Source organism: Lampetra planeri, chromosome 45 (genome assembly GCF_965212315.1).
Source record: "Lampetra planeri chromosome 45, kcLamPlan1.2.h2, whole genome shotgun sequence".
Lineage (NCBI taxonomy): Eukaryota > Metazoa > Chordata > Hyperoartia > Petromyzontiformes > Petromyzontidae > Lampetra > Lampetra planeri.
In genome coordinates, this window is record NC_136151.1 from 3,330,037 (window position 1) to 3,340,155 (window position 10,119).

Here is a 10,119-nt window from a genome sequence, read left to right on the forward strand (position 1 = left end):
GTTGTTTAAGTCCATGTGTGTGTCTGTCTTTTTCGAACGGACAACGCCCGATGTGTGTGTGTGTGTGTACGTCGAAGTGTTTGTGTGTGTGTGTCAGTCCAAGAGTGCGTGTCAGTCCATTTGTGTGCATTTCAATCGCCATGTGTGTGTGTTAGTCGATGTGTGTGCATGGCTCCATCTGAGTGTGTAAGTCAATGTGCGTATGTGTGTCTATGTGTGTCAGTCGATGTGTGTGTGGACATCGATGTGTATATCAGTCCATATGTGTGTGTTGGTCCACATGTGTGTGTAAGTCCATACATGTGTGTGTAAGTCCATACATGTGTGTGTGTCACTCGATGTGTGTGTGTAAGTCAATGCGTGTGTGTGAGTTGATATGTGTGTGTTCATCCGTGTGTGTATCTAAAGTAGATGTATGTGTGTCACAGTCCATATGTGTATGTAGGGCAATGTGTGTGTCAGTCTATGTATGTGTGTGTAAGTCCATGTGTGTGTGTCTTAGTCGATGTGTGTTTACGTCAATGTGTGTGCGAGTCCACGTATGTCTGTGTGTGAGTCAGTGTGTGTGTGTGTGTGAGTCGCCGTATGTGTGTACGTCGATATATGTGTGTGTAACTCCATGTGCGTGTATCTAAAGTGGATGTCTATGCGTGTGTCAGTCCATATGTGTGTGTGCGTAAGTCCATGCGTTTGTGTGAGTCGATATGTCTGTTCGTGAAGCCTTTAGTCGCTTTGTGTGCATGGCTCCATGTGAGTCAGTGGAAGTCCATTTCTTTGCGTGTCTGTAGGTCCATGTGTGCATGTGAGTGAATGTATGTGCTTTATTGACCTGCTCAAGGCCTATGATACCATCAGTAGGCCTGGCCTCTGGGTTGTTCTTCATGCTTTCGGAGTCCCTCACCCTTTGCTCACGATCCTTAAGGACCTTCATGATGGTGAACGGCCCCGAGTCAAAATACGTGGCCTTCAGTCAGAGCCATTCCCTCTACACCTTGGGGTGTGACAGGGATGTCCTCTGGCTCCCACATTCTTTAACATATCTTTTGACCACGTAGTTCGTGAAGCCTTTAATGGCTGTACCGGAGGAATTACCATATGCTACAGATACAATGGGAGGCTGATCGATGCCCGGGTGAGGTCAAGAGATGGCTCCCTATTGCTCAACCATGTTATGTATGCTGATGATCTGGTAATTGCCGCTCACTCAGAGGAGGAGTTGGAAGCACTGCTGCTGAACTTGGAGCGTGCCACTAAGAGGTGGGGTCTTACCATCAGCCCCACCAAAACTAAGCACCTGCCTGGGTATTTTGTACCATCGGACAACTCACCCCCACAACTCACAATTGGTGATGCGGCAGTTGTGGAGAGATTGGAGAGATTCCCATACCTGGCCAGTGTGCTCATGACCGGCTCCGGTTTAACAGCAGAAGTCTCAATCCAAATCAGTCGAGCGCCATTATCTTTTCATCGGCTGCGTTATGCTGTGTGAAAGCTACATGATCTCTCGCTCCGCCTGAAGCTCTAGGTCTTCTCGGCCACGGTAATTCCCTCCCTTCTCTACGCTTGCGAAATGTGCACCCCCCCTAATGGAACATCTTCGCCGGTTAGAAACATTTAGGCTGGCCTGCTCACGATCCATCCTGGATTTAACCATATGTGTGTGTGTACGTCTAAGTCGATGTGTTTCTATGTGTGTGGGTCGATGTCTGTGTGTAAATCCACGTGTGTGTCTGCCTTTTTCGCCCGGGCAACGCCGGGTACTTACCGGTAGTTTGTTCATAAGAAGAGCCACTCCCTGTTGTTTGGTGGTCTCCTGCCCCAAGTGGAGGACTGTCCACCCTTCATGGTGGCAGGAGCCAGAGCCGGTCCACCGGACCTCCTGAATGCCATAGAGATCCAGGCGGTACCGGTCCAGTTCCTGACAGAGGAGTGGCAGCCTCTCCTCCGCGGTGAGCATTTGAACATTCCACGTGGCCACCCTCAGTGTTTTTTTTTGTTTCTGGAGGAGCCCCGAGGGCAAAGATTCAATCTCCTGGCTCCGCCAAATGGGGTTTGGCCAGGAGACGTCATAGATGCCTGTCCCCCCGGGGCCTCCGGCACAAGCTTATTAATTATATATTTTAAATGTGGTATTGTGGTAATTAATTGAAGGTGGAGGGGTTACCAGCCCCTCGCACCCATCCAGAGCCCCCATTTGGCTGCTGTGGTGGTTACAAAAGCCAATGAGGGGAATGGCCAATCTAATGTGGCCTTCCCCCCATGGCACTGCCCACCACAGTGTTGCTATCTGGCACCACGAGGAGGTAGGGGGTTGTTTTTTCTGAACAACCACCACCAACACTACCACAACCACCACCAACACTACCACAAACAACACAACCACCACCAACACAACCACCAACACTACCACCACCAACACTACAACAACCACCACCAACACTACCACAACCACCAACCACACAACCACATCCCCCACCACCACAAACAACATCACCAGCGCCAGTGATGGCAATTATGTGAACCACGCCTGGGCCTCCTCCCCTACCTAGGTCGACCTTATGCGGGTGTACAAACATCGCCACCCAGGGAGACAAAGGCGGCCGGGCGTGCGTTGGTAGCTGTCCACCCACCCCCTCGTGTGCCACAGTGTCCCAACCTTTGTAGCACGATCGACTACGTACGGCACAAGTGAAATTCACCACACGTACAAGGGGGTGCCGCAGTGGCTATGAGATGTTAACTACCTCGCCTGGTATACAGGAGGCCGTGGGTTCGATACCAGACCCAGACAATGCCTGCTGCTGCTGCTGTATATTTGGAATTTACGTCTCTCACCATCATCACGGTGGCTACAAGATGTTAACTACCTCGCCTGGTAAACAGGAGAGTGTGGGTTCGATCCTGGATCCTGACAATGCCTGCTGCTGTATATTTGGAGTTTGCATCTCTTTCTCTTTCATCATAATCACGGTGACTAGGAGATGTTACCTACCTCGCATGGTATATAGGTCGTGGGTTCGATCCTGGACCCTGACAATGCCTGCTGCTGCTGTATATTTGGAGTTTGCTTCTATCTCTCTCATCGTCATGACGGTGGCTAGGAAATGTTAACTACCTCACCTGGTATACAGGAGAGCATGGGTTCGATCACGGACCCTGATGATGTCTGCTGCTGTATATTTGCTGTACTAGTGTTGCGTGGTGAATGACGACTCGGAGGCAGGTTTCCAGGTAATGGCTTGCGCCGGGTTTATTAACACAAGGGAGCAATAACCGCACCAGAGGTAGGTGCCCCTACATAGGGTCCTTCACAGAGACCTCGGCTCTATCTGCTGCTAGCCCTGCTATCTCTGGCTCTCTCTGCTGCTAGCCCAGCTATCTCTCGCTCTTGCACTCGAGTCGGGACGGGGGCTCAACCAACACTACCCGACCGAGGAGAGCAGCGCCTCACCTAACCCTAGCTGGCTCGTGCAGACCTCTCCCAGCCTTACCCCTGGCTATCTCTTCAACCCCTCTCCATCCTGGGCTCCCACAACGACCCGCCTTTCATCATGGGGCCCCCCTTAAGTACCCCTAGGTGACATGACGTCCTCGCACTTCACCGCGCATTTGACGACTACTCTAAATGAAAAAAAATCAGCCGACCCGGCTGTCAATGATACGGGAGCGGAGCCCCAAAATCCACAGGCAACACCACGCCCGGAGGGTGGGCCGCTTCGGCCATTGCAATCAACTGGGCTGTGGTGTCCACTGTGGTCCTGCAGCGACTCGAACCCAGGGTACACGCGCACCCGCCTTCCGTAGGCAGCCTGGACAGGCCATCTGCGTTTCCATGCTGTGCCCCCTTTCTGCGGATGACATCGAAGGAATATTCCTGCAGCACCTCGAGCCAGCGGGACAGCTGACCCGAGGGCTGATCTATTCGCAACGAATATTGCAGGGCCGCATGGTCAGTCCGAACGGTAAACCGCCTACCATACAAATAGGGCCTATGCAGCTGCACAAAAAACACAATGGCCAGCAGCTCCCTCCAGGTAACACAATACTGCTGCTCCACGGGGGACACAACGCGACTACCATACGCAACGACCCTTTCAACCCCGTCGACCACCTGAGCCAGGACAGCCCCAATGCCCATGTCGCTGGCATCTGTGTCGAGAATGAAGGGTTTTGAAAAGTCAGGGTACCCCAAGGGCAGCGCATCCGCCAAGGATGCCCCAGCTAACCTTTTGACCTTTGGCAGATAGTGCGTGCAGTGGCTTTGCTTTCGTCGCAAAATAGCACGCAAAGTGACGATAGTACGAGGCGAAGCCGACGAAGCTGCGCACTTCAGCGACAGATGTGGGAGTCGGCCACGTCCGGACACAAGCTGTCTTTACGGATCCGTGGCGACACCTGACACACTAACAATATGGCCCAAATATTTCACCGATGGTTGCAACAAATGACACTTTTGTGGTTTAAATTTTAAGCCAGCAGCACGCACTTTGACGAACACTGACTCAAGACGCCACAAGTGCTCGTCAAATGTACGGCTGAAAACAATAACGTCGTCCACGTAAATTAAACAAGATTCCCACTGCAGACCCACTAAAACCATCTCCATGAGACATTGGAAGGTAGCCGGGGCCGAATGAAGGCCCATAGGAAACCGATTAAGTTGTAACAGCCCCTGGGGTGTGCGGAACGCTGTCTTTGGTCTAGAGGCCTCGTCCAGTGGCAATTGCCAGAACCCCGAGAGCAAGTCTAAGGTCGAAGAACCGCGCACCTGAGAGGGCGTCGAGTGAATCATCCATGCGGGGCAAGGGATATGCATCAGCCACCGAAATCTTGTTTAGCTTCTGAAAATCGACGCAAAACCGGAGACTCCCGTCCCGTTTCTTGACTGGCACAATGGGGGCGCCCCAAGGGCTAGTGGATCAGGAGACAATGTCTGCTGCCAACATCTCGTCGACTACCACGTTGACATGATATTTTACCTTGGGGTTGAATCGGTGCGAATTTAGCCGAATAGGGGGCGAATTTCCCGTGTCTATGTGATGTTCCAGCAGAGTCGTGCAACCAATATCGAATTTACTCTTACTAAACACATCGGTGAATCTCTCAATGAGTTTGCAGAGCCGCTGGCGCTCCTCGGGGGACAACAAGGCATTCTCTTGACTCAGCGCATCAATCCATGATGCGTTGGTCCTCCCACAGTGCGTGACGCCCGCCACAACACCCCCAGCCGGCACAGCATCATCGGGTGGAGAAGCCGGGGTTGCATGCGCCAAGACGGTGCCTGCCGGAATCGCCATCGGCAAGGGACCTGAATTCAGGACCTGCAAGAAGGGGTTCTGGTCCTCTGACAGGGCTGTTAGGGCACCCACTAAACAGGGCGTCCTCAAGAAGTAGTTTGAGGGAGATAACAGGATGCCCATCCCGGGGGAACGCAAATCCAGGGGCTTGCGCAACCTCAGGGGTACCAGCTTTTGTGACCCAGGTGGAATGGTCACAGACTCCTTCGTCAAAGCCCGTACACTGGCGCTAAGGGGGGACAACAAAGTGGGAGACTTCAAGAAATGCAGCCGTCGGTCCAATGGCATCTCCACACAGCCTTGGTCCACGAGAAAACGGATGGGCATCTTGGCCAAAGAATCCGTTCCCAAAAGCCATGGCACTGCCAATGCCTTAGAGACCAAAACCGGCCCCTCCAATTCGATTTCGCCAATCCGTATTGAGGCAACAATGTGGCCCAAAATGCCCAAACTGCCGCCGTTTGCGGCAACACATGCCCCTTGAACTGTGCGTAATGGGCAAACGCTGTGTGGCAACAACCCAACGATGCACTCAGATATAATAGTGGCCGATGCTCCCGTGTCCACCAAGACCCGTACCTCAATACCCTGGACACTACCAGCAATCGCCAAGGAACCAACCGCGGCCACCACAACCCGATGCACGAGCGCGTTCCATTGACGGACTCGCCTAGGCCACCCGGCGAGTGACAACGAAGGAGCACAGGGCGTTTCTGAGCTCTTAGTGATGGTCTTGTGATCATGACCCCTAACCCCGCTAGATGAGTGAGGTGAGGGGATCGGCCGAATTAATGATGTGTTGCGAATCGCCTGAGGCCCTGGCGACGCCGATGTGGAGCCGGAGGACGATGAGGGCGTGCTGAAGGCTCCGGGGGCGTTGTGGCAGCCCAACACAATGTGGCCCTGCTGACCACAACGAAAGCAGGAGGTGGACATCGACCCCCGCGCACGAGAAGACCTCACCCGCCCCCGTTGCTCCGTCTGGCTGCCCCCGGCACCCCTCCCATGTTGGTCGCCCCCTGCGAAGGCTATGAGGCCATCTTCCCCTGGAGGTGTGCCAGCCCCCTCAAGACCTGGGGCGCACGGCGAGGTGGGCCTGGATTCCCTGCGCCACCCGCAGGGACGAGATGTCCGCCTCCTCGGCAATCGCCAGCGCTACACCCAGCTCCCACGCAAGGCAAAGCACCCGCTCCAAGGCCAACGATTCCAGTGCTGACCCATCCATAAAAGGATACGCCACCCTTGCCAGCACCAGTAAGGAGCTGCGGTAGGCGAGTGGTGTTTCTGAAGGCGGCTCAAAGATCGCGTCTTGCAGCATCGCCCTGTTAGCAGGCGGGATAGATATAAATGCCGCCAAAGTCCTGTCGTCCAGTGCTGTGGGGAGCACTTTCAGAGCCTCCTCCATGGGCCATCCAACCAACACATACGCCGTGTCAAACCGGTCCCGAAACGCCCACCAGTCGCCGCCCGATAAATTAGTGCACGGGAGGCAATCGGCGAAGCCTCTAGCCACCTGACTCAACTGCGGGCGAGGGTGCACCCACCGGCGCGCTCGGAGATGCCGCTGTAGGAGCCATGGCGACGCCGGGTTGCCAATCCGCGTCGGCAATGGCGGTGGCGTACGGAGTCACACCCCCAATGGTGCCCGGTTGCGGTGTCGCGGTTAAAATGGCACCCGGTTGCGGTGTCACGGGTAAAATGGCGGCCGAAAATTGCGTCGCGTCCCGCGCAGTAATGGCGCCCAACACCGGAGTCGCAGCCGGTGGGGAAACGGTACCAATTGGAAATGAAGCGGGAGGCGCGATGGCGGGAACCCGCCGATTCCGCTTCTAAAGCGTGCCGAGTGCACGCGGATGCGATCCCACCTCGGCCATGGTCGCGACGAGTTGGGCGGCCCGACTGCAGGAGCAGTCCGAGCTGGCCCGTGAGGACCTGACAGGTGTCCGGCAGCGGTGAGGAGCCACCCACGGCCCCCACCTCTTCCAACTCGGGACGGCCCGACTCCACGGGGCGCATCTCCGGGGGCCCCGGTTTCCGGGGACGTCGCGGGAGCCTCCTCCAAGCCCTGTTCGTCTTCGGGTCTCACCACCTGAGGGTTTTTCTTCTTCGCCCTTGATTTTGGCATGGCGGCGAAAGCTGGAGACACTTCTGGCACCAGTTGTTGCGTGGTGACTCGGAGGCAGGTTTCCAGGTAAGGGCTTGCGCCGGTTTATTAACACAAGGGACCAATAACCGCACCAGAGGTAGGTGCCCCTACACTGGGTCCTTCACAGAGACCTCGGCTCTATCTGCTGCTAGCTCAGCTATCTCTGGCTCTCCCTGCTGCTAGCCCAGCTATCTCTCGCTCTCTCACTCGAGTCGGGACGGGGGCTCAACCAACACCGCCCGACCGAGGAGAGTAGCGCCCCACCTAAACCTAGCTGGCTCGTGCAGACCTCTCCCAGCCTTACCCCTGGCTATCTCTTCAACCCCACTCCATCCCGGGCTCCCACAACGACCCCCCTTTCGTCACGGGGCCCCCCTTAAGTAAGTACCCCTAGGTGACATGATGTCCTCGCACCTCACCGCGCATATGACGTCACGTCTCCATACTACTCCTCTACACTAGTAACGAGTTGGAATGTTCTGTTTGCGTAAGAAGCCTTACTAGTTCACTGTCAGGTTGTGGCTGGTTTAGCGACTCATTTACGCGATATTGCAAAAAAAACAGTATAATGGATATTTGGAGTTTGCGTCTATCTCTCATCATCATGGTGGCTCGGAGATGCTAAATACCTCACCTGGTATACAGGAGGTCATGGGTTCCATGCCGGCCCTGACGCCCGCTATATATTTTTGTAATATTCCTATCTCTGTTTTTCTCCCCGTGGTCGCGTGGATTTTTCTCGCTTTTAGAGAGATAAGAGCATTTGGCTGGCTGTAAATTTCCACTTGCTTGAGCTGTAATCATTTGCGATGGCCAGGTTAGGGTCGCTTTTGAAAAAAAAATAGCTACACACAGCTCAGTGGGGGACCTCACCTGGTGAAATGAAAAAACATCTTTAGATTAGTTTTAGTCGATAAGTAGGTGCTACTCGCCAACAGTACTTGCCCCACAAGTAGCAGGCTTTCGTGACCAATGTTATTCATAATCAAGGTTTTTGGGTTGGATCGCTGTAAGTATAAATGTTGTGTCATAACCCTCCACCGCCCGACATGGCCGGTAAGGTTTGTCACGTAAACAAAACACGCCAATTAGTTACTAGTATAGTGGGTAGTATCGGGTATAGTGGAGTGTACAATGTAGTTTATAGTGTAGTATGTAGTCTAGTGTATAGTGTAGTGTATAGTGTAATTTACTACGTTAGCCCACCAGTGTGTTGGAGAGTAAATCCACTCTACGTTAGTCCACCAGTGTGTTGGCGTGAAAAGTGAGAGGCAGATGTTGAGTTTGGGGGGTTGGTTAAGAGAGAAGCGTTCGCCGTCTTACGTTTGCACGTGCGGTTTGTTTACATTTCAGTTTGTTTGTACAGTGGTGGTCCCAGATTCATACCTGTAAACCCATACGGTTTACCCGTATTCTTGTACAGGGAAATTGAGTAAAAAAATGTATGTTATTTGTTTGTGTTTCTCCCTTGTGATGGGACTTTGTAGGATGAACTTTGAGATTTATAAGGAGCATGGGGTGACTAATAAGGTCAGAATTGGTCTGTAATAAGGTAGGGGCACTGATAAGGGGTTGACAGGTATGTAGTGGTGAGTGTAGTAGTGGTGATTGTCTGTGTTTGTGTTTCTCCCTTGTGATGGGACTTTGTAGGATGAACGGTGAGATTTGTAAGGGGCATGGAGTGACCAATGAGGCCTGAATTGGTCTGTAATAACGTAGGGCACTGATAAGGGGTTGACAGGTATGTAGATTGTTGTAATTGCACCCCCCCCCCCGATCAAATTAATTGACCCCCTAACATCCCCTCGCCCCCCCTCGCCCTCTTTGCATATTTTTTTGTGTTTTCACCTTCCCTCCCCACAAATTTGGTATCCAAAATATGACCTTTTCAGATAATTCAATGGGGGGGGGGGGGTGTCACATAACATCTGGACCACCGTGAAACCGGACACCACGTTTCGTGTGCGGCACAGCGCATTGTGACGTACTGTTGTGTATGGTTGCCTTTAGTGTACAGCAGTGTGTGGTGTACTGTGCGTACCACGTGGTGGAGTGTATTGTATACTGTAGTGTGTGGTGTTATGTTGTGTATGGTGACATGCCGTGTATAGCAGTGTGTGGCTAGCAAGACTGCATTGGATGGGTCATGTAGCCCGCATGCTCAGCCACCGCATGGTCAAGTAGATTATATTTGGCCGGGCTAGAGAAGAAATTGACTGATGTGGTATAGAAAGATGTGGGGCTGATTGGACTTGCCTGTGACTGGTATCAGCAGTGTCAAAATCGGCCTCTGTGGAGGAGGAGTCGCCCCCCAGGAACAACAGAGGGCAGATAAGTCATGCTCACAACAACGAGCAGAGTGCAAAGTGGCTAAAATGCACAAAGTTATCAGAGTTGAGAGCACAGGTGGTGCATCTGCCAGTCATCTCAGTCAGTCAACCCATGGGTCTGTGCTGTAACCTCTGTGACCTGCCATGGCGAATGGTTGTTGCTGTGTGTGTGTGTGGGCCTTGGTACTTGGTGGTATAGGCTGCGTGTGTAAGTAGTGCTGGCTGTGTGTGTGTGGGGGCCGTGGTGGTGTGAGTGTTAGTTGGTGGGTAAATATGTAGATAGGTTCGTGTGTATGAGGGCCTGGTATCCCTCCCACATGGTACTTTTTCTACCAAATACCACGGT